This window comes from Pantherophis guttatus, chromosome 3 (assembly GCF_059756535.1).
Source record: "Pantherophis guttatus breed Tessera chromosome 3, ASM5975653v1, whole genome shotgun sequence".
NCBI classification, from domain to species: domain Eukaryota; kingdom Metazoa; phylum Chordata; class Lepidosauria; order Squamata; family Colubridae; genus Pantherophis; species Pantherophis guttatus.
In genome coordinates this window covers 156,257,217-156,284,790 of record NC_142065.1, presented here as the reverse complement: position 1 = coordinate 156,284,790, position 27,574 = coordinate 156,257,217, and the positions used below count along the sequence as shown (strand labels likewise).

Here is a 27,574-nt window from a genome sequence, read left to right as displayed (position 1 = left end):
CAATCATAAAGAGAAATGGGTGTCTGGATTCTCTATGTAGTACAGCTCAAAGCCACCAACTCAAAGGTATTTGAAGCACTGAAACCCCACAATTTGAGAATTCTTACGTTAAAAGTTCGTGTTAGAGTATTCAAGGAGAAATTTATAATATCATGTTCCTGTTAAAATAAACCTTGCTCTATTACTTCGGGAAATTTCAGAACACACAGTCTCTAACTGCTTTCCATTATACATGACTGATGAAGAAGAAATACTCTTATTATACAGAAGGCAAAGTTCTCAAAGTACTTTCAGAAAGTTTTCCTAAACTTTCAAAAGTGTATTTAATATCCATCACTTGTAATTCAGTTCACATTTACTCTACAGGTTAAGTCCCACTTGTCCCTGATTCTGGCTGGCATTGCTTATGGAAAATATTTTTATCTACATGCTATTTCTAATGTTTCCATTTTAAAAAAATGGAATTGTTCTGCATTGATGCAAAAAGTATTTATTATCATTGTCCTTCCCATTTGCTCATGACTGTAAGAACGTTAGTGCACAATATAAAAAGTGCTGTAGTTATATATAATAGGTAGAAATGGCCTCTGTGTATTTATATGTGTGCACATGCACATCCTAACTTCCTCAACTTTTGAACAGAATCGGGAAGCTAACCTTTATACAACAGGGCTCTAAATGCACTAGTTTATTTTCACTGAATTTTTAGCAAAGATATGGACTAAGGAATTGTCTACTATAGTTTGACTTTTATCTTAAAAACTCAGTCCTGCTTCCTTAATATGTAAAATTGCTAAAATGTACAATTTCTAGACTTGATTTTAGAATGCTACGAAATTACCAGCTGTCCATCTTCAGATCAGTGCATGCTGTATGCTTTTTGTTGTTAACATCAGTACATTTTGAAGTGTAAAAGGGGGCATAATCTTGATTTTATAGTAGTTATTCTGTTTTTTTTCTGTTTTCTTCTTTCTGTTTTTTTTTCAAGTATTTTTGAAACACTTGTCTGTCTGTCTGTCTGTCTGTCTGTCTGTCTGTCTGTCTGTCTATCTATCTATCTATCTATCTATCTATCTATCTATCTATCTATCTATCTATCTATCTATCATTTCAACTCCCAAGTTTTGCAATTGGATGTTTAGATGTTGCAGTTTTAATGTTTGAAGCAATCTTTCTCAACTTTGACAATTTTAAAATGTCAGGATTACTCCATATTGACTGGGGAATTCTGGAAGTTGAAATGCACACATCTTAAAATTGCCAAGATTGAGAAATACTGGTCTGGAAACATAACCTTTGTATGCTACTGGTGATAATGGAATCTATATCTAAGTAGCAGTTATCCTATATTCTATTCACTCTTTCTTTCTTTTTGTCTTTCTAACTCTGGCATGAAGACAGAGTGGCCCAAGATCCATTTTCAAGCAATTTAATTAAAGTTTTACTTTTTATTCCTTTTTTCTTTTTAATTTTTCAAATTTGCTAAATATGTTGTTTGGTTAGCTTATTTTCTTTTATCAACCTGTATGAAAATATATGTATTCCTACTCATACATACAGTATATACATACACAACATAAACACACATACTAAGTAATAGCACGATGGAGACTATGTCAAGCAATTTACCCAAGGTTGAAACCTTTATTATAAAACAAATACTTTGATGTATGTTCTTCCTTTATTTTCTCACCTTTCCCAATGATATACTTAATTTTGAAGAAATGATTAAATATTCCATAGACTCTAAATAAAACCCTCTTTTGTTTAACAGTGAATTCCACGGCTGTATGAAGTTTATTCACACTTGCTATAAGATGCACTGTTTAGAAAGGACATACCTAGCATTTTGCTAGGTTGTGAGCTTGAATTCAGTGTTTTAATATTGTATCTGAAGAGAACCACTTATTTAATTAATCTAAATCCAATATTTAGAACTTTCAAATGTATAACAACCTAAGCATATTTATGATTTTTGTTTAATTGACATCTTCTCAATTCTTACGTTCACTTTCATCTTTGCTGTAGAACCTCTGGATGTGAAACATTAATACTAAAGTAATTGCTAATTTACATATTGCTAAAAAGTATGCTTGAGGGTGATACGTACTACAACAGTCATTAATAGAGTGTGATACTATTTTTAAAAATAAGCATTGTGTCAGCATAGCACAATATGATCAAGATTTTAACCTGAGGATTTGAATAGGAATGCTATAACTTTAATGTCAGGAATAATTTTGAATGGGAATAAATTATTATGTTTTCTTCATCATTTGGGTCCCCTTGTTCCTCCCTCCCACAAATTTCATTGTCCAAATGCAGTGTTGCCCTTTACCCCATTCCCACCATTATGCACGACGATAGAATATTCCATTCCTTTTTTTAGCAGTAAAACACACATTCAAAAAGTTTAAACCACGGTTTCTAATTCTGCAGTTCTAAAATTGACTGCAAATTTCATTTGTCACGCTATTATAAAATAATATCAAACTAAAGTTTCTTCTTGACTAAGTTTGATATCTGAATGGAGCCAGTTTCACATTTTATAATATTTTAGCTTCTTTGAATGTAATGTTTATTGTAGTTTCAGAATTTCTCTGGGGTATCCAAGTCTCAGAAATAATATGCTTGCTTCCAGTTTTTATACAAATTCAGGAGATTTTTCTGATCACTGTTAGCATTTATTCTAGCTTTCCATTGCAATATAAATGTTTCTGTTTATAATAAAACTCCTCTATATGCAGACATTTTTGAGAAATGTCATTGCATTTTTTATGAAGTGGGCTTGGACTGAGAATTCAGCATTTAATAAAACCCATGCTAGATTTGAATCCAAATAGCACAGCCTTACTTTCATCTCCAGTGTTGATATTGAGAAAAAGTAGGAAAGGAAGAAGCTTAATTCATATTATACTTAATGCTGAATTTCTACTAGCCTGAAAAAAAAATCTCATACCTAATCCTATCTATTCCTTTTATAAAGCAAAGAAAAATACCCTCTTGCATCCAGTTTCATTTTCTCCAGGATTTTATATGTTGGGTTAAAAGAAATTTTATGCAATTGCTAAACAAATCACTACCTTCCTAAGAATAATTTAGAGTTAATTTTAACCATGATTCCTGAATTCAAGGCAGCAATCCGGGAACCAGGGAAAATGAAACCAACCATAACAAGGCAGGCAAACATGCAACTACAGCACTGTGTTCAGATTAATAGATTTGTCTAGGTATCATTAACCTATGGTTTAACATTACATGTGCATTCTGCCACAGTGGAACCTTGCAGCTTCTTTACAGCAGCACAAAAGAATCTTGATTTAAAATCATGCTTTATTCTTTTGCTAAATTCATGTTATAAGTAACAGAATAGAGGTACTTTTATCATAATTGAGACTAGAACTAATTCCTTTAACAGCAATCCTTCAGCATGACTAGAGCAAAGTTTTCCTAAATTCTTAGGCTTCTTAGTCCTTAGAGTTGAATGCAGAAATATGTAAGAGTATACACACAGACAAAAAAATAATTGAGGTTAAATACTTGTTAAACTTCCACAAAAATAATAAGAATTGAAAACCTACAAGAAAGTTTTTATCAAAATAGAACCATAAAAATCAGTGATAATAAAGTTCATTTGAAGAACAAAAAATTCATGCCTGGGCATAACATAAACCTTATTAAATTTTTATTATCAGTACATTTTAATATAAAAGATAGGACAGAGGAAAACCTAGGAAAATTTTACCTTTTTCAATTACTTGCTTCAAAGCTTTAAATAATGGTTTAGGAAGTATGTTTTCCCATTTCCCTTATGATTTCCCACCGTGTTGAATTAGTATGGTTAAATATAAAATATATGGACCTCAGCACATGGTTCAGAATTTCCAAGTAGTTGCCCACACTTAGATTTTGCAACTAAATCACTAATCAAGATTTGCACAAAAGCAAAAAAAAAAAAAAAAAGATTTTTGTCAAGGCAGAGTTTTTTTTTACAATGGTATCATAAACTCTAAAAAAAAAATCTGTTGCAACTTTAGATTTTTAAATGTTAAAATACAGTACTTGTATGTGCCTTTTATTTAGTTTCTAATTTCTAGATTATTATTTTTTTTGGTCTTTTCTGGTTTTTAATGATATTTTATTTGTGTAATTTATTTCCTTTCTAAATCTAAATCACAAAAGCTAGATGGTGTGAAATCATAAGAAAATTAACTTCAATAACAAAATTACAGCAACCAGGAACTAATCAGAAAATAAATATACAAACATATATTAGTATATAGTTTGTACTACTAGCTTCAATGCTTCCTGAGAAAAAATGAATTCCATATAAAATGTATTTACATATTTGTTAAACAAGGACTCACTGTTAATCTTTTGTTAATTTCCAGGTAATTAAACATTATTATCTATTTACGAAATAATTTATGAGATCTATTTACAGTATCAAGGCAGCATGATACCAAACTCTAGCTTTATCACTAATTAAAATGCATAATTGTCATGATTTTAACATGAAAAATTTAAAAAACCATTACATTAATTGTCTAAGAGTTCATTAATTAGCTAACCTCAATTTGATGACAACCTTCAAAGAACAAAAATATAACTTATTTAAGACTGCAAATTAACAATTGAATGTAATAAGATTTGTATAGGAGAAGAAACTAATCCATTGCTGATTATATCACTTTGCAGACCTGATAAATCCTGTGATCTTTTAAATATTTTATACCCTTTTAACACTTTTTTAAAGTTATGAGTATTTTTGAATTCAGTCAAAAATATTTTTTTAAAGGTACAATGAGTAGCATTTATTCTCCATAGTGGTGGAGATAGCATCCAGGAATGAGTTAACTCCGTCTGTCAGCTAATTGGACTGAGTCTGCAAGTTGTGATGACACACCTCCTATGCTTGCGTCCCCAGCTTTTAGACTCAGTCTTAGCTTGGACTAGATGTGTTTTCCAGAATCTCTATTCCTGGATGCTTTCAACCACACAAAAACATCAATTGCAAGAAATTCACTATTGCTTGCTGTGGCTCCCAGTTTCGGCTGGTCAAGCACTCACACTGTTCCAGCGTGAAGAGCATTCAGTCCAAACCCGCTGAAGGCCGCAAGGCGGCAATCGTGCTGGCTTACTGCGGCGCTGATAGGGCAGCGCTCATGAGCATAGCTCCGCAACACTGACCCTGGGACTTGGAAGGAACAGGCCCTTTCGTTGGGCCAGATGACAGCACAGGGCAGTGCTAATGAGCAGAACTCCACAACGCTGACCCTGGGGCTTGGAAGTTTAAATCTTCACGCCATTTCGCTCTGTTGAGATCGGCGGAGAAGAAGATGAGCTTGCTGGTGGTGAATCACAGGACTGTCGGAAGACTCCCGCTGCGCTTAAAATACCCCAATAGGCAGAGCTCATAGCCCAAAACGTACCCGGAGCCATTCTAGCTCCTGCCCACACCCCGGGCATACTAGATCGCTCCAGGCCCTTTCACGGCGCTTTATGCAGCAGTGCCCTAATAGGGCGAGACTGCTAGGCTGGGCGAGCCAAAATGGCAGCCGCCTTTACTGGAGATACTGCTCTTACAGTGGGAAACCCAGCGCTCTCTGGCCAGGACATTGATGATGAGGCAGGGCCTTTGGGAGTGAGGCCCCAAGAAAACGAGCAGCAGCCGAGCCTCACTCAAGTAAGCCGGCTAAGAAGGTCACAGAGTGGGAGGCCAAGCAGCAACATAAAGCCATTGAGAAGGTGATCGCAAAGGCTCAGAGGGAGGCTGGTAAGAAGACAAGAGGTCTTCAAAACATGGAGCTGGCCTGTTCCTGCCCATTTACCTCACAGCAGTTAGAGATGCCTGGTCTTCAGGATGAATTGCAAATAGTGGCATGGTCCCCAGATGGCACTGTGGAGCAGATTTCTGATCTGCCCGGCAACAGTGAGTTGTTTTTCGGCTCACTGCCAGAATCTAGACCTCCAGTGCCTGCTTGGGAGCAGCCTGTAAGACAAAGGATTTCCTCTGCTGAGACAATCTTCATGCTAACTGCTGCAGGCCTTCGCTCGGAGGAGTGATTAGATCCTCAAATCCCTGCCAGTATGGGAGCTTTGATCTCTGAGGTGATCAGACAAAGGATTGCAGCTGGGTTGCAACAGAGAGCAGCATTGGTGGTTTCTGATCACTCCAGGCCCCAAGTTCGCCATCAGGGGTCCCATTTTTCAAGGGTAGCTTTATCCCCATAGGATCAATACTCCCCAGCCTCTTCCAGTCAGGCACCTTTGTCGGAAGAGGAGACACAACAGGACCCAGAACTATCTGATGTCTATTTCAACCTCTGTGCTCTTCAAAGCAAAGAAAACGCCTGGGTTGGATCAGGGTTGGATGATCCTGCAGATTCACTATTTGCAAAACCTACTATAGAGGCAGAGATGGTACCCACCCCCAGGCTGTTCCTGGACGTAGTGCAGAGGCAGTGAGCCTCTCCTGGGACAGGACCCAATCCCAGTAGTCTGGACAGATGTTTTTATAACATGGGCCCAGACCTTTCCAAGGCTCTTTGGGTACCAATGGTAGACACCCCTGTAGGGTTATCCTCACCCTCTGTCTTGGTAGGCTCTCCAAAGGACGCCCTCTGTCCTGAAAACAAAAGAGCAGAACAGTCATTGGTGAAGGCCCACCAGGCGGTTGCCTGGGCTGTTAAGGCTTCCACAGCTGCCTCCTTTTTAAATAGAGCTTCACTGCTCTGGTTGAGGCACCTACAAGAGAGGTTACCAGCTGGTGACACGAGATCCTATCAAGACTTTAATAAATTAATGGCAGCAATGAAATTTTTAGTGGATGCCACACTGAATGCAGCAAGATTCGCAGCCAAGTCCATCGGCTTGTCGGTAGCAACCTGACGTATCCTATGGCTCCGCCAGTGGCAAGCCAATGCCAGAAATAAGTGGAGACTGGCATCCATCCCGTATTCCGGGGTAAATTGTTTGGGGACTCCCTGGACCCTATTCTAGTCGAGTCCAGGGACAAGATTCTGCCGTCCATGTCCCAGAGAGTGGACTTACCTCCCCTTATTTTCACCACTAGTCCTTTCAAGGGCCAGATAGCGGATTTGGGATGCCGCATTCGCAAAGGCCTTCCCAGACAAGGACAATAACAGGATAGGCCAGGTAGGCAAGGGCAGCGGTACCCACCCAAAAGGTCCTTTTGAGGTGGGGTTTTTTTTTTGCTCCTTTTGGCGTTCAAAGTAACTGCTCATCCAACCCACCCATTAGTGGTCACCTGGCCTTCTTTGCCAGCCAATGGGAGGACACCATCATAGACACCTGGGTCAGGGAGACGGTGAGATCGGGCCTCTCCCTGGAGTTCCTCTCCACTCCACCAAGGCTTTTTGTCCGTTGTCCTGTGTCAAAGGATCGGACGAAGCGGCTCCCCATGGAATCGGCCATAAAACATCTCTTGGATATTTGGGCTATCCAGCCGGTTCCAGAGGAGCAGCAGGGACAGGGGTTTTATTCCCTACTGTTCGTAATCCCAAAGGCCTCGGGGGGGGGGGGATAGAGGGCAATTCTTGACCTCAAAACACTGAACCATCACATTACTGACTGTTCAAGATGCACTCGCTCCAGACCATCTTAGAGAGCATCAGAAAGGGCAACTTCCTCACGTCAGTAGATCTGATGGAAGCGTACCTTCACGTCCCCATCCTACCCAACCACAGACAGTTTCTCCGCTTCCATTATGCGGGGGAAACACTACCAATACCGGGCATTACCGTTCAGCCTGTCCTCTGCCCCCAGGTTGTTCACAAGCTGATGGGCCATCACAAGCGTTAGCGGGCCATCTCTGGACTCTACTGGTCAGGGTCCTGTTTTATCTGGCTGATATCCTCTTTCAGTCCAGCTCAAAACCCATAGACACTGTGGAGTCCAAGGTCTATCTGTCCCAGGAGCACCAGTCCAGCCTGAGGAAATTGGCATTTCTTATAAAGAGAGAGCATATGGTGCCACTAATCCTTCTCTCTCAGCTCCTGGGCAAGATGGTATCTTATATTTCTATCTTCTCTTGGGCACGACTCCAGAGTAGGATTCTACAGTGGTTCTTCCTCCCGTACCAGAGGTCCAGCAGGAGCAGTTCGACGACAAGAGTACAGGTCCGCCAGAGGTGATTCTTTCTCTTGAATGGTGGAATTTCCAGGCCATCGCCAAAGGCTGCCAGTTCAGAGAACCAGATCGCCTGACACTAACAACTGATGCTAGCCTATTTGGCTGGGGAGCTCACCTCCAGTTCATGTATGGCTCAGGGACATGGACTCAGGAGGATCTGGGCCACAATATAAATTGGTTAGAGCTCAGGGCGATCCACCTGGTCCTCAGGAGGTTCGAGGACGTGGTCTCAGGACGACACATTCTGATCTTCATGGACAATGTAGCCGCCAAGGCCCATATCAACCACATGGGGGGGGACTCACTTCTGGCCTCTCATGCAAGAGGCCAAGCAGCTGGGCCTCTGGGCGGAGACTAACCTATCCATCAGGGCAGCACATATATCGGGCATGGCAAACATGCAGACAGACTGGCTCAGCAGAGCCTTAGTCGACCACGCAGAGTGGGACCTGCACCCATCCCTGTTCCGGGAAATGACGGACCATTTCGGCCTCCCGGTAGTTGACCTATTTGCCACCCAAGATAACTGCCAGTTCCCCAGGTTTTACGCCAGGTTTGCGACACCGGGGACAGAAGGAGTAGATGCACTACACAGTGGCCTCGAGGATTGCTGTACGTCTTCTCTTCCACTTATTCCAAAGGTCATCAGGAAGCTGCTGGAGGAGGAGGCAGAATTTCTGCTTCTAGCCCCCCACTGGCCAAGAAGGCCTTGGTTTGCAGACCTAGTAAACCTGTCGGTGGCTCGACCCTGGAGGATCCCTCAGAACAGGGTCTCCCTCAGCCAGGGGGCATTGGTCCATCCGGACCCACAGTGGTTGCAACTAACTGCCTGGTGCTTGAGCGGAGCCTTCTGAGTGTGGACAACCTTTCCTCCAGGATCATCAAGACGATTCAGGCCACATGCAGAACCTTGACTAATCTAATATATAATGCCACATGGAAGGCTTTTTGTGGGTGGTGTGCCAAAGAGGGATTGGTCCCTACAGACATTTCCATAGCCCAGATCCTGGGGTTTCTCCAGGAAGGACTGGATAACAATCAGGAGGCAGGTGGCGGCCCTGTCCTCAGTTTTGACATGTGGAGCCATGGACTCTCCATCCCCTTTTATCCACCATTATAAACTGGACATGCCTCGGCTGAGGCGGCCTTTGGCAGGCAAGTACTTCAGAGTGTCCATGCAGAGCAAGGGATTTTGGACTGGACAGCGGCCCACCCATAGGACAGCCAGCTTTGGTATGTCCCATTCCTGGAGGCTTATCTCCACCACTATGGAGAAGGGGCATTGGTCTTATCTGATATGCTCCTTCTCGTTGAGATGGAGATAGCATCCAACCCCACCCGGATTGGCGTCCGGTCCTGGGTCCACGAGGGGCTACAACTACAGCATAGCACGTGAGTCTGCATCGACGCCTTAATCAAAAAGCTGGGGACGCAAGCAGAGGAGGCGTGTCATCACAACTTGCAGACTCAGTCCAATTAGCTGACAGACAGAGTTAACCCATTCCTGGATGCTAGCTCCATCTCAACGAGAAAGAGCATATCAGGTAAGACCAACGTCCCTTTTCTATATTTTTATCTGTCTTTTGTTCAGGAGCTGATGGCATTGTATTTAATACTCCCTTTCTTCATTTTCCCTTACAATCCCCATCTGAGTATGATTGGCCTAATACCCAGAGAGCTGTCAAAGATGAGGAGGTGCTTGAACCTGGGTTTTTGCAATGTTCATGTGGAATGTTAATTACTATACCACACAATTCTATGGCAATGCATAGAACATAACTACATATAATTTATAGTCTTATTTGGATTTAATAGTAGTTGTAATATTGGATTAAGCATCCTGCTTATTTACTGAGGGTAAATTGCAGTGGATTAAGTGAAATTTACTTCTAGAATAAGGAATCTGCATAGTTTACTTTCATTTAGTAGCTCCACAGTATTCTACTTGTTTAATACATTAAATTAGAAATGGATAAGTTTGGGAAGGCTGAAACCCATCATATGAATTAAAAGAGAATATCTTGAAAGGGATGTAAGTGAGTCTACAGCCAAAAAGAACTATATTTTTTTAGCGGGATTGCACTATAATGTTCCTTTCGGTGTGTGTATATGTATAGGTGTTTGTGTATAATTAGCTTTTGGTCATTCAAAACAAAATTAATTATATCTGCAACCTAAGTAATTATAATATCTTCATGACCAACTAAGGGTCATGAATCTATTAATATAATTAAATGATTAAAATGTGCAATCATAAAAAAGGCACTGAAAAAATCCAGTTACCTTACAAATATGTACTGTTTTAGGAAATCATATATGCTTGACGTTTTGTGCCCTAACCCACTTTGCTCTGTAAAATGTTTAGAACTGGCTAGGCTCCTGAAATTCATTGAAACCCAGTCTTTGCTGCCTCTTTCTGTGGCAACCAGAAAGGACTGCGGAATAGCCTAAGATCCATTGCTGTTCATGGATGAAGTGAGATTTGAATCAAATTCTTCCCTAAAAAGGTAATCTAGCAGAGGTGGGCTGCTCCCGGTTCGCACCGGTTTGCAAGAACCGGTAGTAAAAATTTTTAGTAGTTCGGAGAACCGGTAATAAGATTGGCTGGCCACGCCCCTGAACCGGTTCCCGGCCCGGTCGCCGCTTGCTTACCCCACCCACAGTCATTGCGTGCATGCAGCCCGGGACTCCGCCCTTTGCCAGCCAGGAGCGCTGCCGTCAGTCGCTCCCATGCACCCTTCTGCCTGCCTGCCTCATCACTGCCACCATGAGGAAAGGCCCCGAAGTTGTGCTGCCTGGGATCCACGCCGCAGGGAGAAGCCAGGTATGGCTGGGGGGACGCTGCCCGGAGCTGAGCTCAAGGCGGGCAGGAGGAGGAATGTTGCCTCTTAGCCAGCTCAAACTGTCTGCTGCCGAAGCCTGCCGCCATCCCCTCTCCCCTGCCAGCTGTTCCTGTGAGAGAACCGCTGCCACCAAGGGCGAGGGGGCGGTGGTGGCAAGGATGGGCCACCGGGGCTTTCTTGTCTCCCTGCCCGAGCAGACTTCTGGCATAGCCCCAGGCCTCTGGAGGGAGGGAGGAGGGGGGAAGGGAAGCCCTGGCCTGCTGCTCCTGCCACCGCCACCCCCTTGCCCCCAGCAAAAGCGGTTCTCGTGCTGCCGCTTCTCTGGCAGCACCAGGAGCAACTGCCAGGGCAGAGAGGGTGGAGCAGGCTGTGGTGGCAGGCCGTTCTTGCTGGGTAACAGGCAGGCTGCTCCTGGAGCAGCCAGGAGAAGGAGAAGCTGCCAGCGGAGAGGCGAGCCGCCCCAGGAGGACCGGAGGAGAGTGCAGCTTCTCACTCATGGAGATTTATTGGTGGGGAAGTAGGCGCGGTAAGAAATGCGTGAGCCAGGAAGCGGTTATGCTCCCTGGCCGGAGAGGGTTGCACAAACCTTTGCTGGAATGAACGGGACGCACGGGGCATGGCGGATCCCCGGGTGAGGGATGGAAGGAAGGAGGCCTGATTGGCTGACAAAAGTGTCCACGGAGGAGCGGAGGATGCGCCTATCCCTGACCCTGCTTAGCGCCTTTCTTCTTCCTAAAACCAGGGACCGCTCCGCTCTCACAAGGCACAGGGACTTCTCATCCCACTCCTCCGTCGGGACTGAGGAAGACGCACCGACATGCCTCGACACCCCTCGGCTTCAGTGGGCACTGCTGGCGGCCCCAGACAAGCGCCTCCGTCTTTGCGGCTGCGGAGCTTGGGAGGGGAGGCCGGCTGGGATTTCCATTCGATGCTCACCAGGGACTGAGTGAGCCTCCTTTCAGTGCACACACTCGGGGCACCAGATAAAAGGCGGGCTGGCAGCTCTGGCGCTGCTTTGATAGAGCCGGGTAAACCGAGGGGAGGAAGGAGAAGGAACTGATGGGCAGGCTAGAGTAGCTCGCTTTCCCCTCAGCGGGGCTTCCCTGTCGGAGCAGCAGCAGGAGGAGGAGGAGGAAGTGGCAGGAGAGGCTTTGCTGGCTGCCCGGCCGGGAGTTGGGACCCAGAGGCGGTGGCTGTAATAGGGCGCTGGGTACGCAGAGGGGGGAGAAAGAAGGGCGGGTGATTAAATGTCTTCTGGATGTTTTTTTGCATTTTTTTCTGCAACCGCTTAAGGTTGTAGAAAAAAATGCTTTTTAAAAAAAAGTTGGCCACGCCCACCTAGTCACATTACCCCCCACAAGCCACGCCCACAAAATAAGCCACACCCACAGAACCGGTAGTAAAAAAATTTAGAACCCACCCCTGTAATATAAGTAGTTCTCCACTTAACAACAGTTCATTTAGTGACTGTTCAAAGTTACAACAGCACTGAAAAATGTGATTTATGACTGTTTTTTAGTTACAATTTTTGCTGCATCCCCATAATACTGTGATCAAAATTCAGATGCTTAGCAACTGATTCCTATTTATGACTGTTGCTGTGTCCCAAGGTCATGATCCCGTTTTGTGATCTTCTGACAAGCAAAGTCAATGGGGAAACATGGGTTAAAGACTGAGTTACTAACTTATAAACTGCAGTGATTCATTTAACAATTGTGGCAAGAAAGATCCTAATATGGGGCAAAACTCACTTAACAAATGTTTCACTTAGCAACAGAAATTTTGGGCTCAATTGTGGTTGTAAGTCGAGGACTACCTGTATGGTTTTTAAGGATTTAGCGATAGTGTGACACTTTTGTTTCTACTGGGATTAAAGTATTTAGAGACTGACATAAAATGTGACAAGAAAGGCAGTTTTGGTGCAGGCATTTTAAAATAAAATCCTGGATTTTAGGGGGCATCTGGCAAAAATATTTTATATAATGTAATTATTGGATATCATTTCTTTTCCTCACCTCCATACAGTGGTGGGATTCAGCCAGTTCGCACCTATTCGGGAGAACCAGTTGTTAACTTTCTAAGCAGTTTGGAGAACTGGCTGTTGGAAGAAATCTTATTTTGTTTTTTTCCACTTTACAGGGCTAAACCTGTAGGGAAGGCAGGAAGGAAACATTCTAGTGTTGTTTCTAGCCTAATCTTTATTGCCCTGCTTACAGAAACTGCCTCTCTGGTTAACCCTTATTACATTGTAACTGCTAAGGCGAACCGCCCATCGACGTGAGTGATGTTGAGTTGGCCACGCCCACACGGTCACATGACCACCAAGCCACGCCTACCCAGCTGGTCATTAGGGCAGTGAACTAGTTGTTAAATGATTAGAATCCCACCACTGCCTCCATAACTTCTTGAATGATACATAAAAGGTTTTTCTGAGTGTCAGAGGACTTTCTCAGGAAAATTGGTGAGACATAACTCAGAGTAGAGCAAGACAATTTGCAATAAGCTACATGTCTGCATCATTTCCTGAGATTCTTGTACCCTGATAGTTTCTTATAACTGAAATGTTTTTATGAATAATTTGACATAGAAATATTTTATGGATAAATTAATAAAACCAACTGTATTATATGCAATTTTAGATTTTTACCTATCAAACAATTTGTTTTAAAGTTCATAACATTCTCTCACTAACCTAAGTTATTCGCATGTTGGGCTTTTAAATACCAAGATTATAATTAATTTTAATCAAAATATTTTTGTACTGTTAAATATTTACTAAACTTGTTTGCATGAAAACCACTTGCTCATGTCTTCCCACAACTCATAAAGTACATGAAAAATATATTTACTGTAAGATAAAAGATAAGGATTCCAATATCTAAGGGGCTACCACAAAGAAGAGAGGGTTAAACGATTCTTCAAAGCAGGCCTAGAGGCAGGACAAGAAGCAATGGGTGGAAACTAATCAAGGAAACAAGCAACCTAGAACTAAGGAGAAATTTCCTGACAGTTAGAACAATTAATCAGTGGAACAACTTACTCCAGAAGTTCAATACTGGAGGCTCCAACACTGGAGGCTTTTAAGAAGAGATTGGATAACTGTTTGTCTGAAATGTTATAGGGTTCCCTGCTTGAGCACAGGTCCCTGCCAACTCTGTTATTTTGTTATTTCCCTGGTCAAGTCATTTCCAGCTCTAGGATTTGGTGCTCATCTCCATTTCTTAGCCAAGGGAGCCAGTGTTGTCTGAAGAAGCTTATGTGGCCATGTGGCCAGCATGACTATATGCCAAGATACATAGAAAAAGTATTGAATGAAGAGTGAAGGAGTGTAGAGTTAACTGGATTATATCAAATATGTCACAAGCTTAAGGTATTTAGTCAACAGATAATTTTTAGTTTTGTGTACTATAGCAAATTGTAATTTACATGTCATTATAAGGAACACAATACAAAGGACAAAGCTATAATATTGTAGTTTATGGATATATAACACTTATAATTCTATTATTCTGCAACTTTCAGTTTTGACCATTTTGAATTCTACTTATTTTCTTAATTTTTGATTTTTTTTTCTCTGTCAGAGTACCTGTAGAACAAGCAGATGTGAAAATAATTAAATACATCTTGAAATCTGCATATACAGTAGAGATAGAATGTTTAGTATCAGTTGGAAAAGAAGAATAGAAAACCAAGGTAAAGTGCTCTGTGTTAGTCCCTTGGAGTTTATAGCATCCTGGGGGAAAGACAACACTATCTGGCCATTCATCAAAATAATGATTGAAACATTTGTCTTTTCTACTTGCTTTCTTTTTGTCATAAGATCAGAAGTCCTTTTCTTTTGTGTACCTTTACCCTTCACGATGGCGTTCCTTCACAGGGAGCAATATAATATTACAAGGCTTCTTTCTTAACAGTTTTCTGGAATTAGTGAGAGTGTCCTTTTGTACATTTCAGTTCTTTTTTTGAAAAGTGCTTTTATGAAAATCTGTCAGTTGTATTAATATACTATAAATGGTGAGAGAAATTAGGGGGAAGAAATTTGATAAACAAATATTAGTGTTACAGTGTCACTTTTATACATGAAAATAGAATGAATGAATCTATGAATCTATGGAATATTCAGCAACAGGATTTAGAATATGGAATGACTTCAGAAGAAAGAAATGTAGATTTCTGTTTAACTCAACAGTCATAATTTCTTAGCATCAGCTCTGATTTCCAAATCTAAATTTTGCTTCTATTCAAACTTTTCAAAATGTTATCTATAAATTAACAAATACCTACAAAATATTAAGTACATTTGGACACTGTCAATAATCCAAATGCATTTTGATATTATAAACTTGCTTGTAATTTAATACCACATATATAAACATAAAAAGCCCAGGGAAAATTAAAATGTTATCCCAAAACAGTTTCTTTTTTACTTATTTATAATATCGTTTGTAATTCATATTAAATCCATGTCTAAATATTTGATCCTAAAATATTTATCTGCCACTTTAATATCTTCATTGTCAGTTCTAAGGCTGATCATTCTACCCTTCATTAATTGGGACTAAAATAAACTATTTAAAATTGTTTATTTTAGGAACAAATATTTCATATAATTATTACATAGACTTTAATAAGAACTACAAAGTATATTATATTTGTTAAAAATAGGCTAATTTAGCATGCAATTTGCTAGTTCTTATCATTCCCTGTAAATAATTAAAACTGTTCACCTTGAAATATAGAAAATTTCTTACCTCCCTGTCCCTCACTTCATTCACTCCTCCAGTCCCCAGTTTCTGGCAGAGCCCAGAGTAAAGTAAACCATGTGCTTTTGTACTGTCATATTTGATTTGGACTATATTATCACTGTTATTTGAAGTTAACATGAAATGCAGTGTCTGCATGACCCATTTTAGCAGCCTATTATCATAATTTCACTGTCATATGGCTACTAAGTTAATGTACTTACAAATGACAGAGAAAGTGTGTTGCATGACCTCAGGGTTTTCAAAAAGTAAATGACGTAGTAGGTCATATTTCAGAAAATGATTAAAGCATTTTTTTTACACCTTGAGGTGTCATTGATTGTCATAGCCAAACAACTTGGTTGTTTCGATTTAAATGCAGGAATTAATAAGCTTTGTCATAATGGTGTTCAGTCACAAACTTAAGAAAAAGCTGCATAGAACTCTGGCTTTGCTTTTACTGGTATATTTTTTGAGGTACTAGTTATTGTTTACATTTTAAAAAATATTGTTGCTATAAACATGAACTAATATTTTTCAATAAGCTTGTTTATGTATTAAGTATAAATTATTGAAATGACTATTGGAGGTTTTTGTATGACCTGTACAGTTCTGTTACATTAAAATTATATAAATCAAATGTGAATTGTATTTTAAGCATTCACACAGGTAAATTTCTAGAGAAGTACTGGATGAAACTAAATTAATGTTTGTTAGAAGTACAGTCGTTAAGAAACATGTAGTATGGATTTCAGCTTTCACGGTTACTCCTTTTCTTGATCATTTTTCTCCCAAATTTGTTCTTTCAAGTCTACTGTACTAAGTAAACTGGGACTTAAAGCCATATATTCTCTATTGCCTCATTAAGATATTATTCATTAGCTATCCAAATAACTATTTCACAACTGCTTCTCAATAAACAGTGCATCCGTTGCAGCCTGAAACTTTGTGCCAGGGCAGCTTTGCCATGCATTAAATAGAGCTTAGTAGTCATTTTAGTTTCTATTTTAGTAGCAAGAAAAGTATTATTATGCTGTATTTTTAGCGTTAGGTAGAAGAAAAGAGCTATAGGATTTTCTGCCACTGCAATATAATGAACATAGCATTGTATGCTCTGTATTTTCAGATGCCATTTGTTGCCTTTATCCTACACTACTTTATATAGTACAGATTTGTAAGTACTACATAAAGTATAATTTTGCAAGCATTGTTTTTGTTGTTAAAAAGATTAAATTTGGTTGTGAGACTTTGCGTTATATATAAGCATCTTTTTAGATATGAGGCTGGTGGAATGCAACTTTGCCTGAAATTTTTTAGGGCAGTAGGAGCTTTACTTTGTAATATTATACAATTTCAATTTGCTGTAGCAAAGAAAATATCTTGTGGCACATTAAATCTGGAGACATCATTCCATGGAAACATAAGTATCTGATGATATCAAGATTTTTAAATTGTTTGATTACAAATGTTGTGGTTACTTCTAAATGCATTGCCATATTCCAGCATGAGTTCTGTCTGTGATTATTAAATGTTATTTCTATATGTGTTTTCATGCACAAACCCATATACAGCATGTACAGAAAAGAAAACTGAATAGTGAGGCCAAATGTGCAGTGAAATAAAATTATATCAGTGGATCCAGATGTATATAACATAATATCTGTGATCTGTCTGCAGTTGCTATTACTCTGCTAATGCTTTATTTTTAGTTATGCAATACTAACCATTTTAGTAGGCAAGAAGCCCAGGGTTCTAATTAAATCTGATTCAAATTTATTTTAACTCACTATAAATTTAAGTTCTGCAATTTCCCACTGTTCTACATGTATGTGCTATATTCTGGACAGGGATTAAAAGATTTGTGTTCATTTGCTCCAATATAAGAAAATTATAATTTCACTGCCACATATGTGTATAGAAATTTTCTAGGAGTCGATATTCTCATCTAACTTGGAATTGTTCTATAGATCTGGATAAGAAAAAATAAATAAAAATAATAGTCATTCCTGTGTCTATTTGTTTATATTTTGTTTATATTTTACTGTAAATTGATTCAGGGTTTTTAAAAGTGAGAACATATATACATCTTTTTTATCTTTTTATTCCCTCTTATTTGCAGGTCTCATAGTTTAAATGCACTAATCGTACTGAGTAGTAGTGGTGACTTTCTTGCTCATTTTCTGTATAAACTGGGTGAAGATGTGGCATAGATATTCCAGCTGTGCTCAAATAACAGTGTAGCTGCAAAGGGTTTATGAGCAGGAATGATGATTTATGTTCTAGAAACCAAAAAATAAAAGGCAAATCATGCAGGCTGAAGTGTAGAGACCACCCTTAAACAAAATGTGTTTCCCCTGTTTTCCTTTAATGTTTTATTTTAAAAATAAATAAATAACAGGAAAAATGGGCTTTGCAAAATGAATGTTACTTGGAATAAATTGGAATAAGTAGCATTTAAAGTCTTTGTTTTCAATATATTCGTACACTTAAAGCTTACAATTAATCGTGCCTGATTATATTGAATGCAATTTTATTAATGCTGTCCTTTTACTTTTTATACTTGAACAAAGCTTTTATTCAAATTTGTACGCATCTCTGTTTGAAGATGGAATATTTGATTTTAGCTACAGCATTGTATTATTCATCTTAATTGTAATATATTAGTAAATAACATGAAAGAGAAATAAACTGTACACCTTAGTAAGTTGACAGCAAGATATATGGTGAACCAGTTTGTGTTTATTTGCTGTTAATTGTATCCTCAGCATACTTTTTAAAATTAAATATAACCAGATGCTAATTTCTTAAGAGTTTCCTAGAAAAAAATGTAACTAGGCAAAAAGAAAAGCAAAAACAATTAACATCTTCCAAAATAATTCTGACAAAAAGAGTACCAGACAACCTTGGCCACCATTCCTAAAAACTCAAGCTAGCTCTCATTTGAATTTCCCTTGGTTATATGGGAGAACATCATGGTGCCATGAAAAATTTAAATAGCTCCTAAATCCTGCTGCTTTGGAGAGTTGCAGTACTACTGAAGCTATACAGCTCATTGTTAGGTAATCCTATTGTGCCTGACTGGTTCAAAAGTATCATATTATTATGGCAGAAAGGATTATTATCCAAAGAAGGATAAGAAACTCCACTGTACAGGCACAGTCTCTTTGGTATATTTACATTTCTCATAGTATCCAATGGATGTTGCTGCAAAAAATAAAGTGATTTAGTTGAACTTGGATTTTATAAGTCCACATTCAAGAGTCCATGGAATTGTAACCATGAACTTCACTAGATGGCACCATTACTTACTCGACTTTATGTTGGAAAGAAGATTAAAAAGTGAGTCAGGTGAATAATGAAATAATAATACAAAAGATAATTATGTTAATAATAAAATGTATTTACCAATAGTAACAAGGCATTATGGACATAAGACTCATATACCTAGCCAAGATCATGAGTGATGAGAAAAGATTGCTTCATCAAATATATCAATATACACTAACTGCAGATTATAAATGTATGTGAAATATAAATGAGATGATTCTGAAAACCATGCATGCAAGACATGCCTTTCTCACATAACACTACACTATCATATAGCCACTTGTCCATTAATAAAGGGTAATATGCCTTTTCTTTGGTGAAAAACCAGAATCATGCCCAGACAGGGAAGGTAGCTGACAAACAACTAAAGTTTATTTTAAATTGTGATTCCTGATTGATATGTAAGGAATAATAAAATGGATGAAATAAAATGGAAACAAAAGTGGGAGATTACAGTATAAGAGTACTTGGCTTTTTTCTTTATCTGTGCATTCCCATATTAAATACGACTGCTCTCCATATTTCTGTATTTAAAATTAAAATTGCAGGAAGATTTAGAAACAGTTTAGAAAATATTCATTTAAAATAATATATAAATGCAATGCAAGATATTTTATAAACATAGTTGATGAATGTAGCTTTATGTTGTGACATTATGCCAGTGGTGGGATTCAGCCAGTTCGTACCACTTTGGGAGAACTGGTTGTTAAATTTCTGAGCAGTTGGGCAAATTGGTTTTTGGAAGAAATCATTAGGGCAGAGAACCAGTTGTTAAATTACTTGAATCCCACTACTGCATTATGCTATATATTACTTTAACACAAATTAGATTAAATTGTGAATAACATTAGTTTTGTGCTTTGAGTTAGAGAATCCAATACATGTATTGTTGAACTATAAATAATTAAGGATATTGGTCATTATAGTATTCATTGGTATCAGTCCAGCTTTTTTGTCATTCAGAAGCTTAGGATGTAGTGTATATAATGATTATTCCAATGAACTATAAATTATTTGAGATTATATTATTTGATAATTCAAAAGCTAGCAGTTTAGAGTTTGTGCCTCTATTTTTTTTTACACTTTTAACAATCACCAGGACTGTAAAAAATACCAGAATTTTATGAAGAGTCTGCAAGACATCTCTCACCAATTCCTTTTCACTTTCCAATGGGCAAATTTTTTCAGGAAGCAGAGTTGTAACACGGACGCCAGCAGAAGCTGCTCCAAAAAGATTGCTGTATTTTCATTGACATGCAGTGCATTACCATAATTGGCTTTTCTACATGATAGGAGAGAGGAAATAATAATGTCATTTTATTTACAGCCAGAGTGTCGCTTTATGAGACTTCTCCAAGTTTCTGCCATGCTGTGTAGGTCAAATGACATCTTTTGATCAGTCCTGTCCAAAGATATCAAAGCTGAGTGGCATGTAATGGAGACCTAGTGACAAACCAAATCTAGAAAAGAAATAAGACTGCCAGTTTCCCATTAAACAGCCTGCTAAACAGCACAGCTTCCCTGTGTCGTCTACGAAACTACTCTGACCACCTAAATCAGGAGAATGAAAGGAGGCTGAATTGGACATTAGTACTGCAAATGACTGTCATGATTGCCACTATTTCTTTCCTTCCCCCCTCCTCCCAAAATCAGCAAGCAAACCATGCGAGTTACAGTGAGACTGGTCTTCTCTCGTTTCATTTACGTCCTGCCACTGGCTGGTTTTCTGATCTGGTTTGTTTAGGTTTGACATCAGCCAAATGGTGTAGTAGGATAAGTCTGACAGATATTCTTAGTGATTTAACGAGTAGCAGACCTTTGCAAAGATAGCTTTTCTAAAGCAAGATTTCATCTTTTGTTTTAAAAATCTCTCTCTTTGCTCCCTTTCATCTCAGTTCCTCTTTTTTATTAATGTATTTACCACATACTGTAGTTGTGAACTCTTTGCAGGGGTTGCACTGTAAGCTACATGTAAGATTCCGTTACCCAAAGGGCATCAGTGTCTTTTCCCTTTTTCTTTGCTAGCTTTTAAAGCAGGAAATTAAAGCAATGAGTTAGTATGTCTACGGTTACAGTGGAGATATCAGTATAGTTTCCCTCAGGGACAAATACTTAGAATTGGCCAAATATCAAAATCCTTACCCTGTTTTCACTCAGTTCTCAGCAGAGTATGATTCCTTTTAGTCAGTGGGAATTTGCCAAACTGAGCAGAGTGTTCAAACTGCATGTGCCAATATTCCTATCAAACATTCATGCTAGAAATCAGAGAAGGGATCAAAGTCAAACTGTAAGTGGTTGATAGAACCTCTGCATTTTTGCAAAAATATACATATGGTATTTAGCAGATCTTGATATATTAATGCTTTTGGATATACTGAACTCATTTTTAAAAAGGTCTTTGTTACTTCTTAGTACTATATTTTTAAAAATACATGATTTAATATTTTGAGCTCTATTGTAAACTACATTTTCCTAGAGTTGTAGGAATTAAGACCTGTATTTTTTAAAAAATAAATAAATAGTACAGCTATCTGCAATTTCAATACCTTAATATATATGTTTTTTCCTCTTTAGTGGATAAGGCCTCCAGCGGCATATATTTTTGCAGTGTAAAATTTATATTATATGCTGTTACTTTCTTGTTGCATTTTTTCCTTGTGTGTATGTGGTAATGATAAGAGCAATTAAGCCAACAATACTCAATTAAAGCATCATTTTGGAAATGTTAGTATATATAAGAAAATATCACCTTCTGCATTGATGCTATTGTTGAACTGCTTCATTATGCATCGTATGATGAAACAAATAGCAAGGAGAAGGAAGGGATATAGAAACGTTAGCTATCTATAGTCTTCCAATAATGGAAATTTGATAATTGAGTTCAATGACAGCATCACTTTTTTTCAAAGTATTCCTATGAATAATTATTTTAGAACGAGAGTCTAAAAGATGACTTCAGAGTTACAAGCTGGAGAATTTGGCCCTTCTTTTTTATTACTGTACCTGCATAGTAATCTTATAATAATTACACTTGTAGTGCATATTTTATTGATACTTAATATGCTTTAAGTTTGAGTCAGCTCATTGGCCTGGGATTGTCTATTCTAATATTGGCTTTCTGAGGTCTTAGATAGATGTCTCATCTAGCCCTACTATCTGAGATTCTTTTCAAATTGGAGATGATGCAAATGGAGGCTGCAATGCAAATGGAGGCTGAAATTCATGTGCCTGCTGATTTTAGTATTTAAAAAGCCCCAGGCACTCTGGGTCTAGAGTCTTTGTCGTTCCTAATCTCTCATGTTCTCAATAATGTATCAACCCTTTGCCCGACCAGAGTGTCACCTGTCTAGGTGAGTTGTGCCATCTTCTATCTAAAGTGACAGCCATCTTAGAGTACCAATATCTTAACTGACTTCTCTTTTATCATCTCTGTTAGAGAAATAGCATTTTTGACAGGATGTTGGGTTTTCTTTCTCTTGTTCCCTCCGCTTTCCTTTCCTTTGACCCTCGAGAGCACCTGATTAAAAAAAATAGCTGAAAAAGACTATTTGCTTCCAAATGAAATAAGCTCAGATGAGATGGAACACAGAAAGAAAGTGAAATGTTGATGGTGGAAGTTAATGAATCAAGTAGAGAGGGAGCATTATTGATGCGGCATAACATGCTCTAACAGCTTTCTCTCTTCTTCTTCTTCATATAAAGATTGCATGGCAGTTAGTTTTGTGGCTTGATTCTAACATCTGTCCTACCTTATAACGGTAATTTGTATAAGTAATGGAAACAGGTTAAATGCTCTAATGTTGCCAGCAGGGATGAAAATGATTGGGTTTTTTTCCAATTAGAATATTCTTGACAGTAGAGTGGCGGATGGTCTGATTAATATACAGCTCTCTTTGGTGATCAAAACATAAAAAGAAATGTTTGAGTGTGTGGTTTATCTAACAGAGAAAGAGCCATTCTTTCTATTAGCATTAGAGTGCAAGCTGCTTGTCCCACTACTTAAAAATATTGCCTAATAACTCTAAAGACCAAAAGGGTGGACTGAGAGGGAGGAGGTGAGAAGTTATCAGATTTAAGCATTCTTATTAGGTACATTATGCAGAAAAACTGCTGATACTGTAGAACTCTGGCATTACTTTGTGAGTACTTATATTTTGACATATTTCCTCTTTTCAAATTGGTAGTCAACTACATTGTACTGTATTTTTCTTCAATGTAGAAACTGTTCAACGGTTATTTTATATATATGCATACGCAGACTGAATCCTAGGATTGAGCTAAAACCTAGAATAATATACCTATTGGAAACAGAGTTCAAATAGACATTATTAACTTGTCTTTCTTATTTCATAGAGTCTTTTTGACATGTGACTCAGTTGGGAGCCAATTGTCAGGAAGGGAAAGTTTGATTATTTTGGATACTTAGGTTGTCTTTGGACAGAAAAGTAGACAGAAATGCCCAGAAACTTTAAATTATATCCACAAAAGTGATAGACATAATACAGAAAAGTTACCAATTGATTTATTTGTATCTGTCATTAATATATTTTGGTTCATTAATAATCCTAACTTGAAATTATTTCATAACTGCTTAATTTTGTCTAAACCCATCAATCAGTTACTCGGAGGTAGATCTACAGCCATGAAGTACTTGAAGCTGAAAAGCTTGGGATTTAGCCAGTTTATTAACCTTGAGGTCAATGCTGTTAAATGGGCTAAATTGCAAAGACTTGTATTATACAGAGCTTTTGATGTTAGAATAGTCTTAACTGTTTTGCAGATATATTTACATATGTGCATATATATTGCTATTCTGTACTCACCTAGAAGGATTTTCTTAATGTGGTTCTCTTTTATTCAGAGCAACAAAAAATAGCTATAATCTTGGGATTTTCACAAAAGCTATATATTTTTATGGCCTTTTAAGTGGCTTCCAGCCTAAATGGTTTTTTTGTTTTTTGTTTTAATTTGATTTATATGCCGCCCTTCTCCGGAGACTCAGGGCGGCTTACAATGCGTTAAGCAATAGCCTTCATACTTTTGTATATTTATACAAAGTCAGCTTATTGCCCCCACAAACTGGGTCCTCATTTAACCTACCTTAGAAAGGATGGAAGGCTGAGTCAACCTTGAGCCTGGTGAGATTCGAACTTACAGTAATTGCAGATAGCTGATGTTAATCACAGTGCTTTTAGCCTGCTGAGCTACCAGGCCCGTTAATTGATAATAGGGTATATTAGTGATTCCTCTGCATTCCATAGCAAAGGGTGTTGATAAATATTGTATGGTGATAAATAATCACAGTATATATTGTAGTTCGGTATACTATATGTATTATATTAAAAGTCCTCCTTCACCAAAGATAGTAAGTTGATTCAGCAGGACATGGTGCTTTTCCCATGCAATTGCAGTTTCTGCATTTACTATTTATCAGTGAGAATTAAGACTGCTGAAAATTGAATGCTCCTATTTGTAAGTGCCTTAGGAGTCTGGGTGAACTTCAGCTGGATTGCAACGAGTATATAACAAAAGCATTTGTAAGTAGAGGCTTAGTTATAATACTGAAGTAATCTAATTATATCGAGCACAGTTAAAAACAAATGGAATCTGCAACCTACTGAAGTCCATCTGAAATGTGTCAATAATTTTAGTGGCTATGGGTACTTCTGTGCCCATTTTTTAATATTCCCAGCTTTATAATTGTGGAAAATATGATTAATATAAATAAGAGTGATCATATGGCGAGAATAGCATGATACGTGTTTGTGCAACTGATTAAGAAACAATGACGATGCATTTAATATATTTTAATCAGACAATTTGATTCCGCCAACATCATTATGCTTTGGCTTTTCTGACAACCGGCTGACTTATTTACAATATATCATCTTTTTACTGAAGCAAATCTTAAATGTGCTATACTGTTAACAGTTATAATATTGCTATAGTGGTAACAATACAATATATAGTGCTTCATGTTGGCTTACATTGGAATGCAGACATTTTAATGTTACTCAAAGACGATAGTAGATCTTTGGGGTGATACTGGTATCCAGAAGATATGTCATATATACAAAGATTTTTAACATGATATAATAATAGAAAAATAAAACAGGTATCTTCAGTCTCCAGTTAATTTTGTTCTATAATTATAATTTGTAGGATATTCCTCCTGTGAAAATTCAGAGAAACAGAGGGTCTTAGTTTTACTGTGCATTGTAATACAGAATGTACTGTAACCATATTTTTAGGTATTTAAAATCAGCATAAATCTAAATATATTGTCTGTGATTCCTGATCACAGATCCATATCAAGCTTTTTAAAAAAATCTATTGAAACACAGGGAGTGAGGAAAATTATTCACTGGGCAATGTTTCATCACAGTATTAAATTATTAGTTGACCTCTTTGGTGCTATCAGATCCTAGCAATTTAATGCAAAGCTATCTTTTATCTTTAATACTGTAGTAGCTGGCTTCATGCAAGACAGGGATTCGTGTAAGGCAAAATACTAAAATCTAGTTTGAATATATTCTAAAAAAATCTAACCTTATTTTACTACATTTTCTTATTTTGGGGCTTAAAAACATTGACCTTAAACACTGGATGTTATTTTTGTTATAACATATCAATGTTATTGATATTAACATTGAAAAATCTGAAAGCTGTTGTACTTTCCATTGACAAATATGGATCAGTGATATTGAAGTAAATTTTGGTGATTTTTATCATGACGAATTGAATTATATATTAGTTAGTCTGTGTGTTTACTTCTTAACATTTCTGCATTGATATAGTATAGCAAAGTTGTATAATACATTTATCTGACAGTAGAAGTGTTTCTCAAACATAGATAAAAATGCCGCCTAACAATTTAATCCTTTATACTTTATAATGTCTGTAGAAAAAGTCAAGTAACCCAAATAAAATGTGTTGTTGTTTTTTTAATGGAAAGGGATTAAAACCAAAGAAAGTCAGTCTCAAGGCCTGACTTGTTTTTCCCTTTGTCAGTGAGCATCAAACTTATTTTGTATTTCTGGCTGCATTTTGAACAGTGAAGAAGAAAATATTTTCATTAAGAAAAAACAGTTTATCTTGAAACTAATAATAGTTCAAAAAAAATGCAGTTAATTACAGAAGAGTAGGATAATATCTTACAAGGCCGTCTGAGATAGGAACAATCTGTCCGTGTAGTTTTTGATGTTCTTTATAAATTCAACCCCCCCCCCCATTTTTGCAAATATCTGTAGACATAATATTGCTCAGGAAATAAGTGATACAAATTCTTTCTCTTTGCATTGCTTGTATTATAGATGATTTTAAAAAATTCTTAACAGAGCAGAAATGTCTATTCTTGTTTAGAAAATGTAGTTTTATATATGTTAAATCAGAATTAAGTTTTACAGTCTCTAGAATTGTAATTTTTGTTATTGTGAAGTTTATACTAAATGTTGAAAAGACTCAAATATGCTTAGTTCATATGCTGTTGCAATATTAGGATCATATATATTCAGCATGATGTATTAAACACAAAATGCAGATTTTTTATGGACAATACGTTTTTAAAACCTTGTAAAATGCATATTGTTATGATAGCCCATGATAATGCAGAGTTTTCTGATCCTAAGCTCTGAACTGGCTTGTTGGGATATGCAAGTATACAGTAAATATGACCATTGATTAATCAGTCAGTTTTTATACCCAAATGGAAATGTGTAGATATATATTCAAATATAAATACAAATAATAATACATTCAACAATGTTCCACTGTGTTTTTAATCATGACTGAATGTTTCTGGTTATAATTGGGTGATTTCTATCAATTTTATGTCTTTTTGCTTTATTGTAGATTTTGGGTTACAAAAATTGTGAATTAAATAAACAGACAAAGCTTTTGTCAATTTTGTAGGTTTTCCTTAGTCAAGTGAGAGGATGCCAGTTTAGAGTAATGATCTTAGTGTATTAATGTTTGTGCTAACATATTGTAGTATAACAGTAATTTTTTGGTCCTTTGCTCTACTCTCTAAGGTAGCATAATATAAGGCAGAAGGTTACCTTCTCTCTCTTGGCAAATAGTTGTGACCTCTGTGTTGAAACAGAATCTGTTGGGGAAAAGGCATTTTTAGCAATGTGTAGGAGAAGGAATAAATAACTATATTTATTTTACTTTTTTCTCAAGTTCACTTTGTTTTAATACACAGTTCTGAATGAAATGTTTATTAAGAAATATGTGAATTTGTTCTAATAGAAAAATGAAGCAAAGCAAACAAAGTCAGTCTCCTCATATTTTAAATGAAGATCTATGATTTGGAAGCAAGAGTGGACAAGTTCTCCTTTGTCTTTCTCGATCAAAAATGATCAAGTATAGGAATCACAACATTTACAGAATGAGATAATGTAGAATGAGGTGAAGGATAGAATAGAGACTCACAATAATTTTTAATGAACTATAACCATAAAGCTGGATTTATAGATCATTTTTCATAGATTTTTGTTAGAATGTAGT

General features: G+C 37.6%; 1 protein-coding gene across 4 annotated transcripts in view; it reads left to right on the top strand.

Moving 5' to 3' along the window:
* Positions 1–27,574, top strand: part of TSHZ1 (teashirt zinc finger homeobox 1) — an 85,425-nt gene that overhangs the window by 47,812 nt on the left and 10,039 nt on the right. The window contains exon 1 of one of the 4 annotated variants that reach the window (XM_087890390.1): positions 11,537–21,353. The exons of the other annotated variants lie outside the window; for them this stretch is intronic. The gene's annotated coding sequence lies outside the window, so the exon portion shown is untranslated. Of the gene's footprint in view, positions 1–11,536; positions 21,354–27,574 lie in introns of those variants that run through there. 4 annotated transcript variants of the gene reach the window in all.